Source organism: Panthera leo, chromosome A1 (genome assembly GCF_018350215.1).
Source record: "Panthera leo isolate Ple1 chromosome A1, P.leo_Ple1_pat1.1, whole genome shotgun sequence".
In the NCBI taxonomy this organism is placed as follows: Eukaryota; Metazoa; Chordata; class Mammalia; order Carnivora; family Felidae; genus Panthera; species Panthera leo.
Genome location: NC_056679.1, coordinates 73,397,666 through 73,422,172, shown reverse-complemented (window position 1 = coordinate 73,422,172; position 24,507 = coordinate 73,397,666). Strand labels below are relative to the sequence as shown.

General features: G+C 40.9%; 1 pseudogene; it reads right to left on the bottom strand.

The window, feature by feature from the left end:
* Positions 1–7,441: 7,441 nt before the first annotated feature.
* LOC122229460 overlaps positions 7,442–24,507 on the bottom strand; it is a 59,698-nt pseudogene continuing 42,632 nt past the window's right edge.

The following is a 24,507-nucleotide window of genomic DNA, read 5'->3' as shown; positions in this document are numbered from 1 at the left end:
CCAGTGCTGGCCCTGGGTACCTCAAGAAATGCTTGCCGTCTCCTTCCAGCCCCCTGACCCCCTGGGCCCTCACGTTCAGTTTACAAGGTGGGAGGTGGGGACAACAGGGTGCAGACTCCTATTCCTTAAAATGACTCCCAGAGGCTCTAGGCTCCAAAATGTTCTCTCTGCCCGCGTTAGGGAAGTTTGGAGAAACATACAACACGCCGTAGAAGAGGAGGGAGAGAAGGTGGAGGAAGTGACTAGATCCGCGTGGGGGCTTTGCCCTGACACAGGATAGTTGATCTCCCAGGGAGAGAGGAATGTGGGTAGAAAACAGGCATTTCCAGTGCCTCCAAGCCTGCTGTCCCAGGACCCTTCTTCTTGGTGTGGACATCAGCTTACACAAAGCCCTGCCACTTTCACTTGCGTGTATCTATTCCCATTTAAACATTATGTATGTTCGTTATCTTCTGAGTGTACTGGCTTAGGTGCACTTTAGAACTGTCATTTATAGTTGGACACCGACAAGAATGGACCACAATGCTCAGCTAGAGTGCTTCTGCCTTAAAACAGGCTGGTGGGGAGAGGAACAGATTCAAAACCCTGCGTCTCCACATTCCAAAAAGTAAGCAGAATGAATGAAGGACATGCCCACGTAGAAGCTGATCTCTGCCTGATAATCAGCGAGGGAAGTGTAAATGGGACTCTTCCAAGCTGAGAATAACGCTTGCACCTCTGAGTTCTAAGAGCAAGCATTCTAGAAAGGCTTGTGTGTCCCACACTGGGCAGAGCATTTCTTGTGGAGGACTATGCCCAGTCCTCATGGCCACACTCGGAGGGCATTGTTGAGATCAGGAAACCGAGCCATGGAGGTAACAGGTCCGTGCTGTCACTGAAGTTTTCTAGTTCTGAAATTCACACAGAATTTTAAGTAAACCTCCTCCATATCAGCCTGTATCCTGCAAGATGGACAAAAAAGACCCGTGCTTAGGAGATCTGGGCTTGGAAAGTAAACAATGAATGAAAGGTCTGAAATGATAAGTATCTGAAGGAAATCTAAGGAAAGTGATTGGCTGGACAATTCCTATATACTCAGATGCCTACATTCACTGCTGAAAACAAGAACCAAGAGAAGAAGTTCTAAGGGTAGCTATAAAATAGGGGACAATAGAAAGGGCTCCAGACAAAGGATTACAGTCATGAACTGAAAGTGATGCCTCGAAAGAACGAATCAAGCTAGACCACATGTGTGGTGTAGGCTCTGTCTGATGGGCAGCACTTGGTGGTGGGTCTTTTAGGTGACTGATCACTAACCAGTTCCCAATGGACACACAACTCAGTCACCAGAAGTGGCTCCTGCCGGTGATGTGAACGTGCAACCTGCCACCTCTTGGATACCTGATCTTGCCCCCATCACCACACACAAAAGTGGAGTCTCTATGGTCCTAACTCTCCACAATGAAGTCATGAGTCAATCCTCTTAGCTGCAAAAGGAAACAAGGAAGTGTGTGTCTGGCATTTTTCCTCCTGCAGCAGGAGACTGACTCTCCTCTACAAACACTCAGAAGATGGGAGTTTCCTAAGCACAGCCAGGAAAATCAAATGCTGGACTGTAAAGGAATAATAAAGCCCACTGCGGAATTGTTTCAATTTATGCCACTTTACTATGGCCTCTAAACACTACACAGATGGTCCCAGAAGGCTCTCTTCACTACATTCCAAAACTCCAGAAAGTTGCAAGATTCCGGGGCTTTCTATGGAAAGTAAAAATTGCTTCCTAAACCTATGTTGCCCCTGGATTGTCTATGTTGGATTTGATGAAATCTCAAGTTCCCAGACTTACCAGATTCTTCCCCAGAGTGGTTGGAAACGTCTCAAACCATAGAGTTGTTTTGGAATGAAATATTCTTAAGGAAATTGCAGGACAAAATATATCCCAAGGTCGTGTCACCATTCAAAACTGTCCCTAAATGGTCCCTTGGGACCACACTGCTGCCCTACATCCCCCCATCATGGACACTTGGCCCTATGGGATTACTGAAATCTTGAATACCCTCAATTCTGGGAAGTCCAGTATATTGTGGCCCCTTTTATTTGTACCTATCTGGCCTCATTCCATAGCACTATTTAATTTTTTTTTAACGTTTTATTTATTTTTGAGACAGAGAGAGACAGAGCATGAACGGGGGAGGGGCAGAGAGAGAGGGAGACACAGAATCGGAAGCAGGCTCCAGGCTCTGAGCCATCAGCCCAGAGCCCGACGCGGGACTCGAACTCACAGACTGTGAGATCGTGACCTGAGCTGAAGTCGGACGCTTAACCAACTGAGCCACCCAGGCGCCCCTCCATAGCACTATTTAAATATAAATGTAGCCATGTTTTAGCATCAGAAGAAACTGTAGATTTAGAAATTGTGTTGTGGTTTAAAGAGTGAGTCATGGTTAAGACTTCCTGGCCCTACCATTCACTAGATATATGATCTTCAGCAAATAGAAGCTTTCTGAACCTAAGTTTCTTCATCTGTAAATTACAGATGCTAACAGTTTCTCCCTCATAAGGCTTTTTGAGAAGATTAACAACACTACATAACGATGCCTTTAGAAGGACCTAAAATGGTTTCTGACATATTCAATGCCTTGACAATCCTATTATCAAAATTGAGGCTTAAGAAGATTAAGTAACTAGTCCAAGATTATAGAGCTATTTATGTGGAGGAGTGACTTTTTCTAAATTCATTCCAAAGAGTTGGCTAAGGACTCTGATGAGCTATGGAAAAATAAGTGAAAACTTAGAGCAGAGGATATAGCAGACAACAAATCACGAGATAAACCCCAGTTTCTACATCTCTAAAATGGGTAGACTGAACTTGATTTCCAGGTTAAGGTGGCACTTGTGTAGCAATTCCTGGTCTTCTCCAAATTTCCCTCACTGAAAAACCTACAAAGACACGGGGAAATTTTTAACATGCCATACTTCCAGGAAATTAAGGCTAATAACAAATCATGGTGGATTTGGGAAGAACTACTCAACAAAGCTGCTGGCCTACATGGGTGTTGTTCCCTAAAATAGAGCAATATGTCCTGCTTAGACAGTGGTAGGAAAATCCCAGACCTCTACCCGTTATCCCACTGCCTGTCGCCAGCTTAGAGTTTGAGGATCTGCCAAAAAAAAAAAAAAAAAAAAAAAAAAAAAAGTTAATAAAAAAAAAGTGCATCCATTCCCGCCCACCTTGCCTCACCCTACCATGCGCGCAACCTATTTTCATGAGTTGCAAAATTTATGCCCAACCCCCGTGTGGCTACCATCATACTACTATATTCCCACCACCCCCCCCCCCACACACACACACACACACATATTGGCATACTCACTTCACAGACACTCTAAAAGACCTAGAAGTTCAAAAACCTAATGACCAAGAAGACGGCATCATTTTGGGAAACAAAGGAAGACCATCAGATAGAACAGGAAAGGCTACTTATGCAGAGCCTTCAGTAGCAAGAGAGGGAGCCACCACGATTTGGGTCTGGCAGAGACTGAAAGGCAAGCACAGGATGGGAGAGCTTCATAGAGGAAAAGGGGAAGGCTCCAGGCATGCCGCGACTGGAGGCTGCTGGCCTGGGGAAACTGGAGGCGGGCCAGCTAGAACCAGGGTGACCTATGTGATTGGTTAGCGGGCACATTTGGTAAAAAGGGAAGCTGTCAGTTATTAAGTCCTGGCCATTTGGGGCCAATTGCTCTAAGGCTTATTGTATAGTTGCTAGAAACTTCTGTTAGGTGTGACTTACAGAGAGGATGCTGGCTTCCTGGGCTGGATACTCTAGATAATGTGCTGGTTTCCTGGGCTGGTTGCTATAGATCTCCTTATATCACCTGGTCATTTTCTATTTCTATATTCAACCTCTCAGCTTTATTATATTTTGGCATGTGCACATAAAGGCAGAGACAGGAGAAGGTCTGGCGTCCAACAGAAATTCTAGTTTTTCACACAAATGTTTCCTATGAGAAAAGATCCGTGCACAGCCACAGGTGATCTGGGAGTAGCGTTTCTTGATCTTGCAGACAAAGTACTTAAACTGCAGGGTAGGAGAGGAGCCCATCCAAGTCTAGGAGAATGTAACTGGATAATTTCTGCTTTCAAGATACCAGATGATGGTTTTGGTGTGAGACAGGTTTTCAACAAAGCACCTAAATGGACACTGAGCACAGTCAAAGGGAGACTTTGTATTCCATCTGTTGGCAAACACTAAAACTAGACCAATGCCTCCTAAATCTAGACGAGGACGGACTAAGTCCTCATTTTCCTAATGAGTGATTTTTCTGTGGCATAATAAAGGGAGTATCAATTATCTTAAAGACTTCAGGGAATCATATCTCTGAAAACTATTTGCTTAAATTAAAGGAAGAATTTTTAGGGCGTTCTTGAGTGGCTCAGTAGGTTAGCCATCTGATTCTTAGTAAAGCATCCAACTCTTGATTTTTGCTCAGGTTATGATCTCACGGTCATGCGATCAAGCCTCGCATCGGGTTTTGTACCAGAAGTGGAGCGTGCTTAAGATTCTGTCTCAATCTCTCTCTCACTCTCTCTCACTCTCTGCCCCTCTGCCCCTGCTTGCTGTCTCTCTGTCTCTATATCTCTAATATAATTTTTAAAAAGGAAGAATTTTTAGAAAATTCAGATATAGGCAAGAAATCATAGACTCCATTGAAAAAATAATCATATAGAATAGGCTGCCCTACAAAGAGACCTAGATATGACATGAAGACAAAGGCTGAGATTAAATCTGAGATAAGAGAAGTTCCATACCCTCCCTAAAACCACAAAAGCAGAATTAAACTCCAAAGGCGGGTATCTTTAAAGAGAAGAATCTGTGTATATGTAGCTCCTACTTAATAGAAAACTAAAGTTACCTCAGCATGCAAAGAAAAAGATAAAATGATACAGTGGAAGGAAAAGTAGCAAAGGGAGGCAAAGAAACTAAAATACATATTTTTTTAGAAATTAAAAAGAAATTCCCTGAGCTGTAAAACATAAACTCCCTCTCGTAGATCAAAAGGATTCATGTCATCCCAGGAAGAAAATATAAAACTTGACAAAGACATAAAATTTCAAAGATCGAGAGCAAAATTTCTGGCTTTCAACAAAAGAAGAGATGTCATATTAGCCACATATGTCTCCTCCATCAGACTAGATTCCAGAAGAAAATGGACTTGGGTCTGTAGAATTGGACAAGAAATCAAAGAATTTCCTACATTAAACTAGCTCATTTATTTACAAGTGGAAGGAAAGATTTTTTTCAGACCTGCTAGGAAAGTGAAAAAACTAGTTTTCATGTAGATTGCCTAAAAAACATGTATTTCAGATGACCAAGAATGTAATCAAAATGAAAGGGCCAAAAAATATTCAGGACAACATAAAGAAAAATCTGAGACTGAACATCAAAAAAAAGACTGAGTAGTAAATGAGATCAGATTAATACAACATTGTTAAATTATCTTCTGCAAAATAAGGCAAAATGTAAAAAAAAAAAAATCCTGCTCACTTACTATTAATAATATGTACCAACAAATTTCAGATTTATTAACAACATGGTAAAAAATGTAAAAGTCTGCTGAAAGGATGTTCTAAGTTTAGCTTTACATAGGTCACAGTAAGAAGTGATTATGTTGGGGCACCTGGGTGGCTCAGTCTGTTGAGCATCCAACTCTTGATTCCCACTCAGGTCACGATCATTCGGCTTCATGGGTTTGAACCCTGCATCAGGCTCTGTACTGGCAGCACAGAGCCTGCTTGGGATTCTCTCTCTGCCTCTCTCTGCCCCTCCCCAACTAGTGCTGTCTCTGTCTCTTTCAAATAAACTTTAAAAAAAAGAAAAAAAGAAGTGATTATGTTGCTGTTCATCGACAATTAAAAAAATTTAGATTAGATGGTGTTTTTGAAAAACTTAAAAGATAATCATTACTGACATTACAAACAGGATGCACACCTGTTTTCCAAATCATTACATAACAAAAAAGGAAAATTCAAGAATCCGCAAAGAATAAAAATAGTTAATATTTATTTAATTCACTCTATGCCAGGTGCTATACATACTTGCTTTTTTCCCCCTCATTATTCCTTAAACTATTGTATAAAGTACTTGTTTTATTTTCCCTTTTTTTTTTTTTTTTTTTTAGGGAATGAAATTGAAGATTAGAAAAATACAGTAATTCATTCAAAGACAGTGTTAAGAGCTGGTATTTTAACTCAGAGAGGTGGACTTCAGAGATAATGTGGACCCACTGTCACGTGTTGTCCTCTCTATACGTCTACTGACAGCTTATGATGTGCCAGGAACCATGCCACTAATTCAGTTAACATTTCAATAGTTCTATGAGATAGGCAAGGATATAAAAAGGAGAAGCAGAAAACAAAGCGTTATTAACCCTTATCAGTGTACTAGTAACTTAAAATTTATATTGAAGCTCAAAGATTTACGGATTTAACTTTTTATTTATTTTTTTAAATTTTATTATTATTATTTTTTTTTTTTTGCTTTACTTTTGGGTCTAAAACTAGATGATGGGGAAAAAAGGCAAAAATAAATAACCAAAGAGATATACAAGATATGAGATGAACAGCAACAAAAGGAAAGCTTAGGAGATGAAATTAATTCCAAAAAAATACTCAGTATTAAATGTATGAAAAGCAAAAAGAGAATCATCATGCTGTATTGCTGTATTGTTTGTATAAGTTTTATCTATAATTAAGACAAAAAGTCAACAGATACACACTCCATATATCATAAATATATGGCATATTATAGATAACTCTATTATACGTAACCCTATAAAATTATATGTATATATAATTTTACAAAATATATGTATTTTACAAATGAAATGTAGAAAAAGTTTGTTTGCTGGTCACTGATTCTTGAAATTCAATTCCACATCGATGAAACGAACACAAAATGACAGTCATTGAAACTTGCTAGCCCGCCAAAAACTTAACTTGGTAAAAGTGACCACGTACATATGCTTGAAGGGTCTTCTGACTCTCCGTGTAATTTAACTTCCAGTTTCCACCACATGATGTTCAAGCGTCCTTACGGGTTGGCCATGCACAGTCTAACAGAGAACCAGGTAGATAGTCAAGCAAGAGTTTCTTTTCTTTATTCGAGGGTAACAACAAAAGCTGCAGTAAATGGTGACTTTTCTATCCAGGAAGAGTAACTAAAGACAGCTATGAAATCTGCAAAGGAAACTAGAGACCAGGACAAAGAGGCAGGGTGAGCCCAGATGTTGCACGCTGGTCTACGCCAGCAAGGACAGGCAAGCCAGTTACCGACTGCTTTCCTTACTGACGCGAACCGCCAGTTTTTCCTCCAAGAACTTTGTCAACGGTTGCATTCCATCGCTTGTAGTTCAATACAAAGAATTAGGCCTCACAATAAAATCACATTTTTCAGAGGAAATATCATACATTTAGAATCACTGACTGCCTTTTCTTCATCTTTTTTTTCCTTGAGCGTGTAGGTGTTCGAGTCGCTTGTGTTTCCTCTTTTACACCAGGTACAGGCTATTTGAAAACTGTTTCGTTATCTTTGTCATCAACATTCATTTTAGCCGCTTCAGATTTTCGTTTCTCCAAAACTGTTGGTGTGCAAACTGGTGTGGGGCCCTGGCTAGCCACAGTCTGCTCAGAACTGCTAGGAGTGAATGAATTCTTTTTCTTCTTCTCCTTTGGTAAGACCTGACCTGGCTTTTTGTAGATTTCTGAAGACCAGTGTCTGAAGCATTTCTTTTTTCTTTTTCTTTTTACGTAAAATTAGTGGAGGAAAATCATAATCAATTCCTTTTTCAGCAATTCTTTTCCTGAGTAATTTTTCTTTCTTCTTAAGTCGCTCCTCTGTCTGTAGCTTTTGAAGAAGCGTCCGATTCTGATTATACCACTTCAGTGCTGGATAGGATGGCTTTTTAAATGGAATATGCCACCGTCTGAAAAGTTCTTCATGCACTTTTTCAGGTGGTATAAGATGACACCTTAACAGCCTTTCACCAAAAAGGTAGTTGTTCATTGTTTCAGCAACTATCTTGGCAGCATTTTGAGATGCAAACTCCACAAAGGCATAGCTTTACTATTTCCAGTCCGTTTCCTTCTGGATGGTCTGAATCTTGTAACAGTGCCAAACTGGGAGAAATACGCTGGGATCTGGGTTTCATAAAGTGCTGGAGGTAAGTGGCCCACATAGATTACTCCAGGAGTAAGTTTTGCTTTCTCCTGTCACTGGATTGCAACCCTGCAAGCCTGCACCACCTCCTTCTGAAACTTGGCCACCTCCTGCGTGTTCAGCGACAGGAACAGGGCCTTGGTGACAGCTTCCAAGCCCAAGAGCTCCACGTGGCTCCCCCGCTATATTTTATATTTTTAAGTGATCATATATATACATATACAGAGACAGAACCTTTTTTTTTTTTAATGTTTGTTTATTTTTGAGACAGAGAGAGCGAGCACAAGCAGGGGAGGGGCAGAGAGAGAGGGAGACACAGAATCCAAAGCAGGCTCCAGGCTCTGAGAGGTCAGCACAGAGCCCGACGGGGGGCTTGAACCCACAAACCTCGAGATCATGACCTGAGCCAAAGTGGATGCTTAACCAACTGAACCACCCAGACTCCTCGAGAGAGAGAATATTTTAATATACCAATCAGGTAGATCAAAAGACATAGATAATTAGAATAATGCAATCAAAAAAATCAGTCTAAATCAAGCTGCATTCTACAAAAAAAAAAAAAAAAATCATCAATAGAAATTTGGCAGACTGATATTAAACTTAGCCAAAAAATCTCAATTCCATAGTTATAAAAGCAGAAATTATAGAAGCCAAATTATTTGATTATAAAACTATATTATAAATTAATTTGTTCATATAATACAAAAAAATTCTTGAATATTAAAAAACTGTCCCAATATTTAATAACAGACTAAAAAAAAGAGAGAAATACATTGTAAAATAAATTTATGAGAAATCAAGCTCATATATTTCTGTAGGTATATAAAGAAGTCCTAACTGAAATACTAGCAAATTTATAATCCACTAAAATTAAGTACAAATGCCTGGATGCTTTAATAAAGGTTTTAGAATTGAAATGTTATTAACTCAAATAAGGGAAACCTTGTAGTTGCTTCAATGTGGGGTTAAAAAATATTTAATCAAGTTTAATCATTATTCTTGGTTTTATAAGCTTTAAAAAGTCTAGGAATTAAAAACATGAGACACGGTAACAATTTCATACCAAAAGCCATTGCCATTATTAAGTCAATGAGAGTCAACCTCATTAAAGGAAGGCTGTAATCATCATTCTTTTTTAGCATTGTTCTGGATGCTACTACAAATCTAAAAACAGGTGACAATAATTAGGAAGAGAGAATAGTGTCATTATTAGTGACTAATGTGGCTGTATATCTATAAAATCTACATAAATAAGCTGAAAAAACTCTCCTAATTCATAATGTTCAGCCAAGCGGATACACATAAGATAAATACACAAAATCAATAGTGTTTTCAATATACCAATAATAACCTTGCATTAAAATTTGTAAATTTTACAAGAGTGTTTATTTTTAAACTGTTGACTTTTTTCCAAGGTGCTTCATTGAGAAAATATCTCTTTCCCTGCCATATGTTTTAAACAATGTAAAAAAAAATCTGAATAAGTCATCAGAAGTGTCCATGTTGCTGGATGTGTTAATGTCTTGCAACTTGACATATAGGTTAAACATAATTTCAATTAAAACCTTAAGCTTGGAATTTAACAAAATAATTATTAAGGATACAAAAATTTGAAAGAATACAAATTGAGGATTGCTAAGAAGCATTGTATACAGGCAAAGAATGAAAGATGACATAATTACTAATACAATAAAATACACTACCAACTAAAATGTTTTCAATTTTCGCAGAGTACATGCAACATATATGACAAATTACAAATTTAGTTACAAAAGTACTAAGATCCTGATAGGCACCTGGAGAACAGACAGAACCAAAAGTTCACGGAAGAGAAGGTTGCAATGGCTAAACATTTGGAGAGGAAAGAAATGCATCATGGCCAGTAATTAAAGAAATGTTTGCTCAATGATGAAATACTACTCGGACCAATTAAACTTGCAAATATGATACCATAACATTGGTAGAGATGTGATAAAACACGTCACTGCCAATGGTAGTGTAGTAACTTTCCGGGTTGTGATCTGGAAATGTGGAGGGAGTAGGGGAGAAAGGGAGAGATACAGGAAAAAAATGTGGAAAATATTTGTTGCATCTCAGGGAGGTGAGATTTCTGTGGTGTTTTCTTCTTTCTTTCTGGTGTTTTCTGTGCTTCTCAAATGTTTTATAAGGTGATATAATAATATAAATATTACTTTAATCCAAAAATAGATGGAAAGCTTGAAAGAGATCATCTCTAACTGACTTCCGGTTATGAATGATTCTATTGCCATAACAATGTCAACATTCAAGTTCCCACAATTATTGTCTAAATGTACCTAAACCACTTTTTTTTAATGTTTCTTTATTTTTCAGAGAGAGAGAGACAGCATGAGCAGGGGAGGGACAGAGAGAGAGGGAGACACAGAGCCTGAAGCAGGCTCTAGGCTCTGAGCTGTCAGCGCAGAACCTGATGCGGGGCTCGAACCCACTGATCATGAGATCATGCCGTGAGTTGAGGTCAGATGCTTAACCAATTGAGCCACCCAGGCACCCCATGCCTAAACCATTTTTAAGGCTATTGATGGTCTACCGTGAATTTTAAATCTCTATATCCTTAGTCAAGTTTGATGGTATATTTTCACCTTTCTTGTTTCAGTAAAGTGGACGGTGAAGAAAGTTGCCCACTTCATTCTAAAACTATATTAATATGTAAAGCGTGTAAATAATTGCCCAGAACATATCTGAAAATTCTACTAATTATTTGGACTGTTCAGTGGGAAAAGCAGGTCTTATAAGTGAGCTTTAACATACAAGTTTGAAAAAGCTGGGAAAGAAAGTTTCTGCATACAGCCTGACAATGCAGGGAATGTATAATGATGAGTTGAGAAAGATCCATATCATTTGAGTTTTATAAAAAGGGGAAGAGGGTAGTGTCCATGACTTTGCTTAGACCTGAGAAAGCCTTCTGTTGTGTGGATTTTAAAAGGAGAGAGAAGAGTTAAGTGCTGTCATCTACTCAAGTTCAGGTGGAGAAGCTTAAGCAGATACTCATCAGTTCACATCTATTTCTGCAGAACATGATCATTGATTTTGCCCCTTTTGAAAACAAATCAGTTTGTTGTCGTTATATAGAGTCTTCAGCTATACAGGGAAATAAAATTTTAAAAGGAAAAGTGTACAGGGGATCTGAATGGCAGTCTGCCTCAATTGTGGCCCCCAAACAGGCTTGCAAAAATACATGACTTAAGTTATTGACTCAATGAATTTCATTCTCTGTGCCTGGGTAGACACAGTCAAGAAAATATTCCCCTTCTCCTCAGTAAAATAAAACTGAAGGTCCAGTGGATGGGTTTGGATTTCATCAAGCCTATTACCCTTATCTCCTCCTTATCTCAGAGTTTAAACCTGAGATTTCTTCATTTTCACGAGTTCACTATTCTTTGGCAATCCAAAGGGAATACCTTCAAAATTTGCTTACCTAGTCCCAGTAAAGGCAAGATTGCTTGGGGGAGAATGTTTCTTAGAATAGAAACTCCATTATTTCCCTCTATTGTCAAGATCATCTTTTACTATAGAGACAAATTCCCAATCTAATTAATCATTACTCTGACTTTCAGTACCTAAAAATTAGAAGAATTTTGCAGTTTCCCAGGTATTTGTAAAACTTGAGCTAGACATACCTAGCGAATTCAGTGAAATAGTTTCTGCTGTCTTGTAACTATTCTCTATGATAAACTGTTTACCTCAGCCACAGGCTTGAGTCAATCAAAATATTGTGAATCATTTGTTGTTGAAATAATTTGATTAATCTCTTTAAATTTCAATCAATCCATAGTGAAATCTTTTTCTGATTTTTTTTCTTCCATCATATTCAGTCTTCCCATGTACCTTATTTACTCTGTGTAAATCAGGAAGTCTGCAATGCATCTTAATTCAAACCATTTTGTTCAGGTCTTCATGTCAACAGATGCTTTGAAACCATTATCCTGTCTTAAACTTCCTCTCTCCAAACTGTGAGATCTTTCCATTGCTTTTACAACTTGTTCCTCTTAACCCTTAATGCATTTTTTGCTCATGTTTAACACTCTGTGGATTTCAACCTTTTTCTAAATTCTGAGATGGACATTTTCTCTAATACATTGATTCATCTAGTGTTTCTATACAAACTGAGCATATGACATGTGCCAAGTCCTGTGGTGGCCCGTGGGAGTGAACAGTGAACAGCTTGTCTCTCACTGTTTGTGTCTCCATGCCCAGACGTCTGATTTCTGTGCACTGAGGAGTGACTGATTCTGACCCAGTGATGTACTCTTATTTGACTAATCCAGTGACATAGTTGTCTAGGTAATTTCAATACCCTTCAGCTGAGTTTTATATTGGTCCCTATGTGTGTGCTTTTGGTTTCAATACCCAATCATTCTAATTTATCAAATGCAATCACTGATGTCACAAACCCAAAACTCTGTGTTTATTCCCATTTAGGACGCATGTGCTGGACCTAATTTGAAAAATAATTTCTGTTAATCTTCAGTACTAGTGCATTTGATTGGTCATTTTGTTCTTGACACACTGTGCTTAGAACCCATATGACAGGTGTGGGCCTTGAGGATGTGGTATCTGAGGCCTATGAGAAGCAAAATTTCACCTTCTTGAGACACCAGGCTTTATCACCTCTTCTGCCTTTTGTTTTGGCCGACTTTGATCAGAACTCATCAAAATGGAAAGAGGAAATATTAAGAAAAGTAGAGAAGCCAAAATATAATGAAAACAGACTGGAGAATGAAGGCTCCTTACTCCAAAAAAAAAAGCACCAACAGCACAAAAATGGCTTCCTTAGGGCCCTAATATTTTCAGAATACATTTATAGACTTAGACCCTCTGTTCAGGATGCTTCTCTCCTAATCAATAGTGACACATCCAACTATAATTCCAAATGGGCACCGACTTTGATTTGAGCTCAATGGGACAGAAAACACAAAATAACAGTGGCTGAAGCAAAAAATGATTTATTCTCTCTCAGGTAGACAAAGTATGAGAGCTCCACAACCAGTAGGATCTCCGCCATTCTCACCACATGGCGAAGACCCTGTTGATCAAGATGGCTGCCTCAGCTCTCGCAATGTGTCCGGAAGGAAGTAGAAGAGGAAAGGGCAGAAGTGTATTCTCCCTCCCTTTAGGGATCCTTACTGGAAGATGCCTATACCACTCTGCTCATATTACTTTGGCTAGAATTTAATTATATGGCCATACCAGCTGTGAAAGAGATTAGGGAATTTCATTTTTGTCCTGGGAAATTATGTTCCCAGCTAGCAAGTGGAAGTTCTATGATTAAAGAAGAAGGGGGAATGAATATTGAGGGGAAACCATCATGATCTGCCGAGAACTAATTATTTTTGTTAAATAATGATTTGAATAATTTAATGACACATGAAATCTGACCACCTTTTCTACTTAAGCTCAGTCCAGCTTTCCCTCTGTAAAGTCTGATTCATTTGCCCTAAAAAGCAGCAATAACAAACCATGATTGTAGAAGACATAACACTGAGCACGTTATCTACATTTATTGTGGATCACCTAAGTCTGTATTCAGAAGAATCAGACTAAATCGTCTATACACAGCATTTCACATAAGAAAATTAAATACTGAGCCTGGGTGGCTCAGTCGGTTAAGTGTCCGACTTTGGCTCAGGTCATGATCTCGTGGTTCATGGGTTCGAACCCCGCATCGGGCTCTGTGCTGGCAGCTCAGAGCCTGGAGCCTGCCTCGGATTCTGTGTCTCCCTCACTCTCTTTCCCTCCCCCACTTGTGTTCTGTCTCTCTCAAAAAAATAAAATAAACATTAAAAATTTTTAAATAAACAAATAAATAAAATACATATTAAAGGTCATGAAAATTGATTCATGGAATCGATTCCCTAAATCTAAGTAATGTTTTGATAAATGCATGAGAATTCGTATCTCTTCCCTGACTGCATTTGAGCATCACCTGGGGAGTTTGTCTTGTTGTTGTTACTATTTGCTTCATTATCTTCTAATAATTCCAATGCCCAGCACACACCTGAGACCAATTAATCCAGAATCTGCAGGGTGTAGGAAAGGGAAGTGAGATCCAGGTCTCTAGCTTTTAAAAGCACTTTCTGAAGCATAGGACTCCATCCACAGCAACTGCTAATGAAGTCTTAGAATATAAGCATGAAACGGGCCAGCACCGATGCTTTTAATTGCACTCAAGAGTCAAGTGCAATTAAGAAAACCTGTGATGTGATTGATCTCTGTATATGGAAGATTTTGCACTAAATAAAGGAAGTCACTAAGGTGAACTAAACACACTTCTGACTTTCTTTTGAAATCCAACATCTTTTTTTCTCCCCCCTTCCAAGTTAATTATATAAAGCAATTGCAACAATATAACACACAGCAACAAAATACTCTTCAAGTGCAGAAGGAGGAGAGGCTAAGGCCCTCAACAGGATAGAATAGGTAAGATTGGGTTGAGATCCTTCAATGCCTTCACAACTGTTTTAATTCTACCTACTGGTACCAGGTGGCTGGCTGCCTCGGAGGTATCTGCTTCTTCTTCAGCTACTCAGACTTTCTGGTTGTTCTGGCATCACTAAGGGAAGGGGACAGGGCAGAAGGACAAAACCTTTCACCTAAAAAACAATGTCGGACACAGTCCTACGACCAGGCTTGAAAACACTTGCAATCCAAGTGTAGACCTGTCTGATTACCAGTACAACTTCTGACTTCTATTTGTTCTCCCTGAGGCTAAGTGTCCTCATCTGTGAAACACAGGCATTTAACCAGTGGTGTCCCGATGCCCTTCTACCTCTAGAATCCAAAGTTTCTACCCCGCAGTTGTCGTACTTGGAAAGAAATTTACCAATTCGGATTTCCTGTCCAGATCATTGCATCAGCCCTCCCTGACCAAGGTCACACCAGAATAGCAGCTTGACTACAGGGCAAATCCTCAATCTGAGCCCTCTCCCAGGTCCTCCCGACGATTCAAATACATTAAGGCATGTGGTCTGAGTGTACTCAGCGTTTACGCACATAATACAGAAAACACCTGGCATGAGTTCCGCCTTCTGTGGCCCCAAGGGGGGACCACTGCTTTAAGCTTTTGAGACTTTCTAAGAGGTATTTATAGGTCATGGGATATATAGCTTTCCAATGGTCCGAAGAACACAGCCAACTTCAGGACGAGTGATACAAGTGCTGATTTTCTAACGGGATAAATCCCATAAAAATTTAGATGCTGGGGCTCAATATGGAAACATGGACTGGAAAATGAGGAGGCTCGTGTCATGGACACGAGACAAGCCTGGGCTGTATCTTGTTCCCAGAATGAAGAACTGTGGATATAAGCAGGGCAGTGCGCCCATAGCCTTGAAGATGGAGTCTAGATACGTGACGTTCTTGCACCGTGTTCCGCCTGTTAAGGAATCTGAGTGACAAATGGCATAAGGTTAATGAGAAAAACACTGAGAGTCCAGGGAAGCGTATATCAGAAACTGGAACACCAAGACTACCCAAAGGCAGGGCCAGATGAAAGGAAGATTGATCATGAGGCTCAGAAGAGGATTAAGTTAAGACGGAGATCTTAGGCAGATGGTACAGCCGTATCCCTCCGATTGCTTCCTGAAGAATCCCGGTTTTGTTCAGGGCAGCACTCAGTGCTGCCGGAAATAGTCTCACAGCTCCCATGCATGAGCAGGGGTGCAGGGGTGGGGAACAGAGTCACGAGATGGTTCTGGCCCCAGGTGAGGGAGGCAGGAACCCGTGGAGACGCCATCCTCTCCCACATAAGAACAGATAGAGCCCCTGAAGGAGGCAGCCTGCTGACTCTTCCTCTCCCTCCAGGCCGGAGCATGAATGTGGAACTGGTGCTGAAGCCTCCGTCCTGCCCGTCTTGCACCCAGGAGGTCACGAGAGGGAAGACAAAACCCGAAAGGTAAGGATAAAAGGGCAATGACAGGAGGACACCACAGAACCACCAGACCATCCTGGACTGGAGCCACAAGAGGAAAGAAAGCGCTACTTGATGAAGTCAAATGACAAGCCAACTACCACATCCAATAAGCGCACCAGCTCGTTAATTACAGCTTAATAACATTCACTGCCCCACGGTGCCGAGGAATCCAAAGCATGAAAACTTGTACAATAGAGTGTATCCTGCTCTCCCAACATCTGCTCGCAGGAACCAACGAAACATCTCTTGTCTAGAAGGTAATCTCCCTTGAGATTAAAAATTAAAAAATAAAAATAAAAATAAAGTAAAAGTCTTCAAGAAGGCAGATGAAGACACATGTGACCAAATGCTTAGCACGTCCTTGCCAAGCAGGGGGTGTTTATGCCATTTCCATAAACAATGGAGGAAAGATAGAAAGGGACTAAAATTAGAATCATGCCAGAACCCTGACATTTGAGATGATATTAAAACTACAAACTGGCACTTATAAATGACGAGAAACTCACGGGAGACCAGCACATCTGCCTCGTGTACCTGATTAAAGTTTGAAAGGAAGCATTACGACTCAGCAGTTACACCTAGTGCCTGAAGAATGTCAGATTAGTTGAAGAGAGACAAACAGGAAAACACTACTTTTCTGATTCAGGAAGAGGTACTGAGGCCTGAACATCTGGCTGTGGAATAAATAAACTCCCTTGGGGCTGCATTGTATTTATTGCGTGAAGTGGGTAGCATTTGACTTCAGTGTCGGCTGGCCGGAGCGCATCAGAGATGTGGCTAAGCCTGGTGACATCAGCAGGGCAAGAGTCAGAGTGCAAAACAGAACAGGCCTCCTAGCCCAGGAGTTATTTTTATTAGGAAAATCCAGACCCTCAATGGAGCTTCAGTGCAGAAACGCTGCCAGCAATGCTTTCAAAACGCATTCCAGGGGCGCCTGGGTGGCTCAGTCGGTTGAGCATTCGATTTTGGTTCGGGTCAGGATCTCACGGTTCGTGAGTTCGAGCCCCACATCAGGCTCTTTGCTGACAGCTCGGAGTCTGGAGCCTGCTTCAGATTCTGTGTCTCCTTCTCTCTCTCTCTCTCTGCCCCTCCCCCACTCACTCTCTGTCTCTCTCTTTCTCTCTCTTTAAAAAATAAGTAAACATTAAAAAAGAAAAACACATTCCCCACCAGGGAGTTTGCTTATGCAAACCTTCTCCTTGTTGTCCAGGGACAATGACCGTGACCCCTCACACATTAATGGTATTGTGAACCCTGGGCAGGGACCAGCTTGCCCAAGTGTGACCCCAGAGCTGACTGCTTGCTGCCTCACCACTGCTGACTCAGGACAGGCCAGCTGAGCAACCGTGGTGTCTGGAAGCTGGGACCCCAGCGGCAAGCAAACCCCGACCGTGTCTCCAAGACACCGCCAACCCCTGACGCCCGCGGTGGATGAATGAAGCCACCTTGCACAGAGGCACAGGCGGACATCACACCATGAGTGAGACAAGGTTTGAAGGGTTTTTTTTTTCCCCAAAACTGCTAAAAACTTGACAGAGAGTCTCTGGTCAGAAATTATGTCAGGAAGCTGCTACTTCAGCAAAGATGAACAGCACTCCAGAAGGAAATGTGAATTTTAATTGTGACTGTACTAAAGTAAGTGAAGAAAAGCATAGCAACTTGCTTGTCGTTGGGAAGAGGGGCAGAGTGTTGTAAAAATGAGACCAGCTTTGGCTGGAAATCCAACTTTCCTCAAAACCAGCTCTCACCAGCTCAGGGTTTGGCTCTCACCCATTCACCAAACCCCAGAACCCCAGGCTCCACGTGGAAAGGGCATCACCACATCTGCCCGGCAGGGACTCAGGCGAATTAAACGAGACGGCATCCGTGAAGTGCTTGGCACTTTGGCAGTTACAGTGAGTAAAAATTGTGGCATGGTTCTTGTTGACAGTCTCTAAAATGGGGCTGACACTTCCTTCATGAGGAGCATATAGCTTCAAGATTACATTCTATCAGAAACAACAGTTTAATCCATTAAAAGGGGAAGTTCTGACCCTACATCTGAGAAGTACCAATCACACTGACATGGGAAGATCCTGACTTGCCCCAAGCCACAAGCTAATTGGTAAAGACAAAGGTGTGCTAGCAGGTAGGGGGAGGTGGGGGCTGCTCCTGATCCCGGGGGGTGAACCCCCCTCAGAGGAGCACTGATGAGTGTATTTCCCCAGGCAAGGAATCATGTGGGGTAGACATGATAGGGAGTGAGCTAGGATGGGACAAACCCACAGTGTGATGCAGAGTCAGGGTCCAGGGAGAAGAAGAAATGGTTTATCTGGCACATGTGGATCCTAAACACCATGGGTCTCCAAACAACAAGGAGCACTGTCTGCAGGAAGATCTAGAGAGCACAGAGGCATAGTGTAAGCTCGTCAAGTCATACTGATAACAGGTTCCATTACTGAACACCCACTCCATGTCAGTCCATTTATATTCATTATCTCATTGAACTCTGACAATCAGGCTATCAGATAGACCTCGTTCTCTCCACCTGTGTGAAGAAGCACGTGTCCCCAAAAGCTCAGCCACTTGGGTCATGCAAAGCGAACAAAGATGAACCTTTCTTTGTCATGAGTTTCCTTATCCTTTTCAACTTTACATGGAACCTGCTGCCTTTAGGCTGGCTCCTGGCTAGAGTATCTTTATGGTAGCAGATAACTTGGGTCCTTCTACCTTGCTATCTTGGGTCCCATTCATTCCCCAAGCCTTTTGTGATTCCGATTTCCTAACCATAAGTTGCCTCTGTCCTCCCTGGTTCTCTCATGACAAAGATAATCTGATGACTAGATAATTGGATAAATGCAGTGGTCCTAAGGTAAGCAAAGGTAAGACTCTTCCTCTTCTCCTGTAGAAAAAAATAAAAAGCTTTTCCAAGAGTATTTTACAGCAACGCTGGAAGTCTCCAAGAACTTTCCATATGGCCAGAATATTTTTATAATAAAGCTGAGATATTGTGTGCCTTTTTCACTGTTCACTATTCTCCTTGAAGTGATTGACCTATTTTGCTCATTTTTAAGAAAATATCTGCCCAATACCCAAGTCTAAAGAACTACAGTTTGTCTGCCATTTTTTCAGGTCTACCAAAAAAAAAAAAAAATCTCACAGCAGCACAAGGTCTGTTCTCAGGGCTGACCATCATACTTTGGTACATGGCAGAAGTCAGTATATGTACTTGTCATTTCATTACTAAGGAATAGTTTTAAAAACATGCACTGAAGGGTTGAGATTTAATAAAATTAATAATTTTTGCCATTTCATCATGAACCTATTTAAGTGAAAATGATTTTTGTTTCTTTGCTTTTACTGCGTGGGGTGGGGAAGAGTGCCATGACTGTTCAGTTTGCTGTCACTGCCATGATTCACGGGCAGGCACCGACCATTTCATTCACTGCTGGTTTTGCACCTTTAGTACAAGTGCCCACACAGGGGAAAAGGCAGATTTGTTGCCAGTAATAAAGTCTGACCTTTCAAGAGAAAAACAGAAATTTAGAAAATTCATATTGTCAGTGTGAGCTTTTCAAAGCTTAGTTTTTTTCTGATAAAATTAGTAGTGATGTTAACGAAAGTGACTTTTTGATGTTGTGCTAAAAATTTGACAATTGGAAGATGTTTCTAACTCTATGAATCAATATTTTCCAAATTATCATGAACAGTATTATAAAATCATGCATAAGTGAAAGATTTATTCAAAATGCAAGACCATTGGATGTTAGAGTAATAGATCACAAAATGCTCGTTGACATGTTTTCATAGTCCACATCGCAATTAAATTTTTATTTTTTTAATCTTTATTTATTTTGAGAGACAGAGAGTGTGCATTGGGGGGGGAGGGTGGGGGGGAATGGCAGAGAGATGGAGAGAAAGAATCCCAAGCAGGTTCTGCACTGTCAGCACAGAGCACATCTCAGGGCTCGATCCCACAAACCGTGAGATCATGACCTGAGCAATCGAGTCAGACACTTAACTGAGTCACCCAAGTGTGCTTAGCAATTAAACTTTTAAAAACTACCATCTGCGGGGCACCTGGGTAGCTTAATCAGTTAAGCATCTGACTCTTGATTTTGGCTCAGGTCATGATCTCTCGGTTGTGATGTCAAGCCCTATGTTGGACTCCACACTGATCATGGAGCCGGCCTAATGTCTAATGTTCTCTCTCTCTCTCTCTCTCTCTCTCTCTCTCTCTCTCTCTCCCTCTGTCCTCTCCCAAGCTTGCCTGATCTCTCTCTTTAAAAGAAAAAACATTCTAATATTAAAAATAAATAGAGGCACCTGGGTGGCTTGGTCGGTTAAGGGTTCGACTTCGGCTCATGTCATGATCTCATGGTTCGTGAGTTCAAGCCCCAAGTTGGGCTCTATACTGACAGCTCAGAGCCTGGAACCTGCTTCAGATTCTGTGTCTCCCTCTCTCTCTACCCCTCCTCCACTCCTGCGTGCACACGCTCTCTCTCTCTCTCTCAAAAATAATATTTTAAAAAAAATTTAATAAAAATGAATAAATAGGTAAATAAATCAATAAATAATAAAAACTACCACCCGTCTCACTTGTCAAATTCTGGCATAGTATGAAAGGAGTATATCCACAATTATCTATAATTGCAACACCCATCCCCCCATTTTCCAACTACACATCTGTGTGAGTCTGGATGTTATTCATACACTTCAACCAAAACAGTATATTGTGAAAGATTGAATAAAGAATCAAATATGAGACTTGGCTGTCTTCTATCAAACCAGACCAAGAGATTTGCAAAAATGTGAAACAATGCTCCTTTTCTTGCTAAAATTTTCTTTTAGAAAATATATTTATTTTAAATTAAAATGTTATTTGCATTAAGACACAATATTTATTACAGACACTTAAAATGAATCAATAAATGTATTTAAATTTTCTCAGCCTTAATTCCTTTTTTTTTTCAATTAATTTGTTTATTTTGAGAGAAACAGAGATAGCGTGGGTGGGAGAGGGATGGAGAGAGAGGGAGACAAAGAATCCCAAGCAGGTTTCAAACTGTCAGCATGGAACCCAATGCAGGGCTCCAACCCACCAAACCATGAGATCATGACCTGAGCCAAAACCAAGAGTCCTTTGCTCACGTGACTGAGCTACCCAGGTGCCCCTCTCAGTTTTAATTCCTAATGCACTAAACATCAATAGATACATCCTACATTAACTAAACCTCTTTGGGGTCGTTAAGAATTTTAAGAGCATAGAAAGGATCCAAGATGAAAAAGTCTGAGAGCTGCTGCCTTGAGTCAAAAAATTATAAGTACTCCAAAAATTAGTGTTTGGTAAAATATATCTTTTTGTACCTTCCATGAATTATTTGAGAGATGTAGAGTGCTAGGCAAATAATAACCCCCAAAGATGTCCAAGTCTTTTTTCCTGGAACCTGAGAATCTGTTACTTTATGTGACAAAAAGGGATTAAGGTTGAAGATGGAATTAAGGTTGGTAATCCACTGACTTTAACTTTGAAAGATTATCCTGGATTATGCAAGTGGAAGAGCAAAGCAGGAGGGTCAGTGTCAATGTGGCGTAGCCTGAGGAGAATTGTACCAGCCATGGCTGGCTTTGGAGACTGGAAGGAGACACAGCCAAGGAATGGCACAGCCTCCAGAAGCTGAAAAATTCAAGGGAATAAATCCTCCCCATCCTCCCCTGGAGCCCCCAGAAGGGAGCACAGCCCTGCCAACACAATGATTTTAGTCCAGCGATACCCACATAAGACTTCCACCTCCCAGAATGTAAGATAATAATTTGCATTGTTTTCAGGCACTGACAACTTCGAATTTGACCTGAACCCTGTAGTGCGGAAAAACAGATGATGTTAAAAAAAAAAAAAAAAAAAAAAAAAATACCACCATTTTATGCTCTGGGAAACAGCAAAGAACCTCTCTTCATCGAGTGACTTAGATAAGACTCAAGGATGCCCCTCTTGTTTCCCAAAGACAAGGCCAGACGCAGACCCTCCAAATCCACATTCTTTGCTTCATACGTGATTCAATGAACTGTTCGTCCACAATGACAATTGGAGCAAAATCCATGTTAACCCAACATCAGTTAAGTTTCTCTCTTTCCTCCAGGTCCCTGAACTTTGACCCACCCTCAACCGGAGCCCCTCTTTCTCTCTTATGAACAGGCTGGCCTCAGGGTAACACATTCTCTGCTCTACTGTCCTATCATCCTGCTGCACATACCCAGTTCTACTAGCCTTATTCACTCCTCTTTATAAGACAGAATACTTTTCCTGCCTGACCTAGAAGATGCTTGCAGATCTTGTGGACAGAATGTTCTCCCTGTTGCAATAGTCCCTCCACCTCTCTTGCAATAATCCTTTTGAATAAAGTGCCTCCTTACCTAAGTCCACATTTGTTTTTTATTTGACCCCATTAAGTGTGCGGTCATTTGTTACAGCAGTAATAGGAAACTAACACATATGCCTAGCTCAACTAACAGCACCTTACCACCTAAAGTCATCTTAAGAGAATGCACAAAGCAGGTACGGGAGAAAATAACATCATTTCCCACTCTGCTGTATTTCCCACTGCATTGCTAGTATGGCAGTGCTCAGAGCAAAGGTGGGGACAATTTGAGATTTTAAAGGAGGTCACCCAGATGAGGATCTTTGATCAATCAGATCAATGATCCCTCCATCCAGACTTGCAGGTGGCATAGCAGGAAGTCTCAAAGAACCATCTTAAATTCCTCAGTGGCCCAGAGTCCCGACGATCACTATAAGGACCCCTTGGCAGTCCAGACAACGGGAGTGCACTTGACCTCTTAGGATCTTCCCTTCTCACACACAACTGCATATGAGAACTCTGCTGTCAGCACGGAGCCCTCTTGGGATCCTCTGTCTCCCTCTCTCTCTGCCCTTCCCCTGCTTGCACTCTCCCAAAAAACAAAACAAAACAAAAATGGACATAATAAAAAAGCAAAAGTTGCAAAATTAATGCAACTGATGAAAAATGGAAAGATAATCTTCTTTCAATCATAATATTGTGGAACACTTGAGGAGTACCTACCAAACCTCACGCTGTGTGGTATTTACAAGGATGTTCTTTCAACAAAAAATGACTTTGTTTTCCTGTTTGCGTTATTTCCAGCATTAGGAGATACCACGCAAACAATGCTGATCATTGCTGGCATGTTGAAGTTGCCAAATGAGACCATTTAGTCCTTAAGAAAAAAATCTTTATCTCGAAAAGTCACCCTGACGAACCAGATGGTTGACTACTGTTGGATGCTATTTTAATGTCTCAAGTGCTCATTTTTTTTTTAACTTGAACATTTAAAAATGATGAAGCAAAAGGGCTCCCGGAGCTTCCTTCGCAGCAGGTAGAGCCTGGCTGGTGAACAAGACACACACGTGCACTTGCACACATGCACGTGCACTTCCATCAGTCATCTCCCCCACCCCCAACACACGCTGCTGTTCAGCAACCACTATCTAAATGTACAGGCTACAAACTTCACCCACCCGGAACACTCACTACCGCGCAAGGAATCCCTACGGTGCTAAAGACAACCACGAAACGTGTACCTGACCCTCCACCTCTTCCACACAGTAGGTACAATCTGAGGTTTCTGACTGATCATACTATAAAACTCAGAGCAGGCCATTTCGGATACGTCATAAAATAAAAAGGTTTACATGGGGAGACCTACCCACAGCTGAGCTCCTGGCCACATTTTATTACTATTTCAGAGCCCAGAAACCTGGTTTGCATTTCCCCTGCAGCTTGAAATCCACAAGAGGCCTTTCCCAGCTGAGTGGCCTAGAGGGGGGGCCACGGGACAGCACACGTGCTCTTTCCCACCAGCCACCTGGCAAAACTGTGACTTGCCCCCATGTGAGGGCTGCAGGTTACAGAGGGGAGTTAGAAAAAAAGCAAAAGAGAGAAAACAAAATCAGGGTGTGCTTTAAATGAACTCAACATGTGCGTGGACAATCATCCACCCCTAGTCCACCTTCGATGCCTGTGGATGCAAAGCATTTCCAACCTGAGCTCCCAGAGTGGGTTTATGGAGAAAGACGGTTTCCTGTTACTTGATGCAAAATTGGGGGGAGCGAGCGGAGATGGAAACCAATTTTTTTTTATCAAATTCTCAATAAAAGGTAAAACCCACTTCAGTAAGTTTAAAATTCAATGAATTCAGAAATATCCTCTTAAAACTCTCCAGCACAGCTCTAACCATTAAAGGTAATCTCTCATATCTGTGTTTTAACTTTAGCTGTCACCAAAGGGAAGTTTCTCTTTCTTTTTTCTTTTATTTTTTTCTGGGTCCAAGTAAAGAAACTTAAGGGGAAGAATGGGAAAAGCC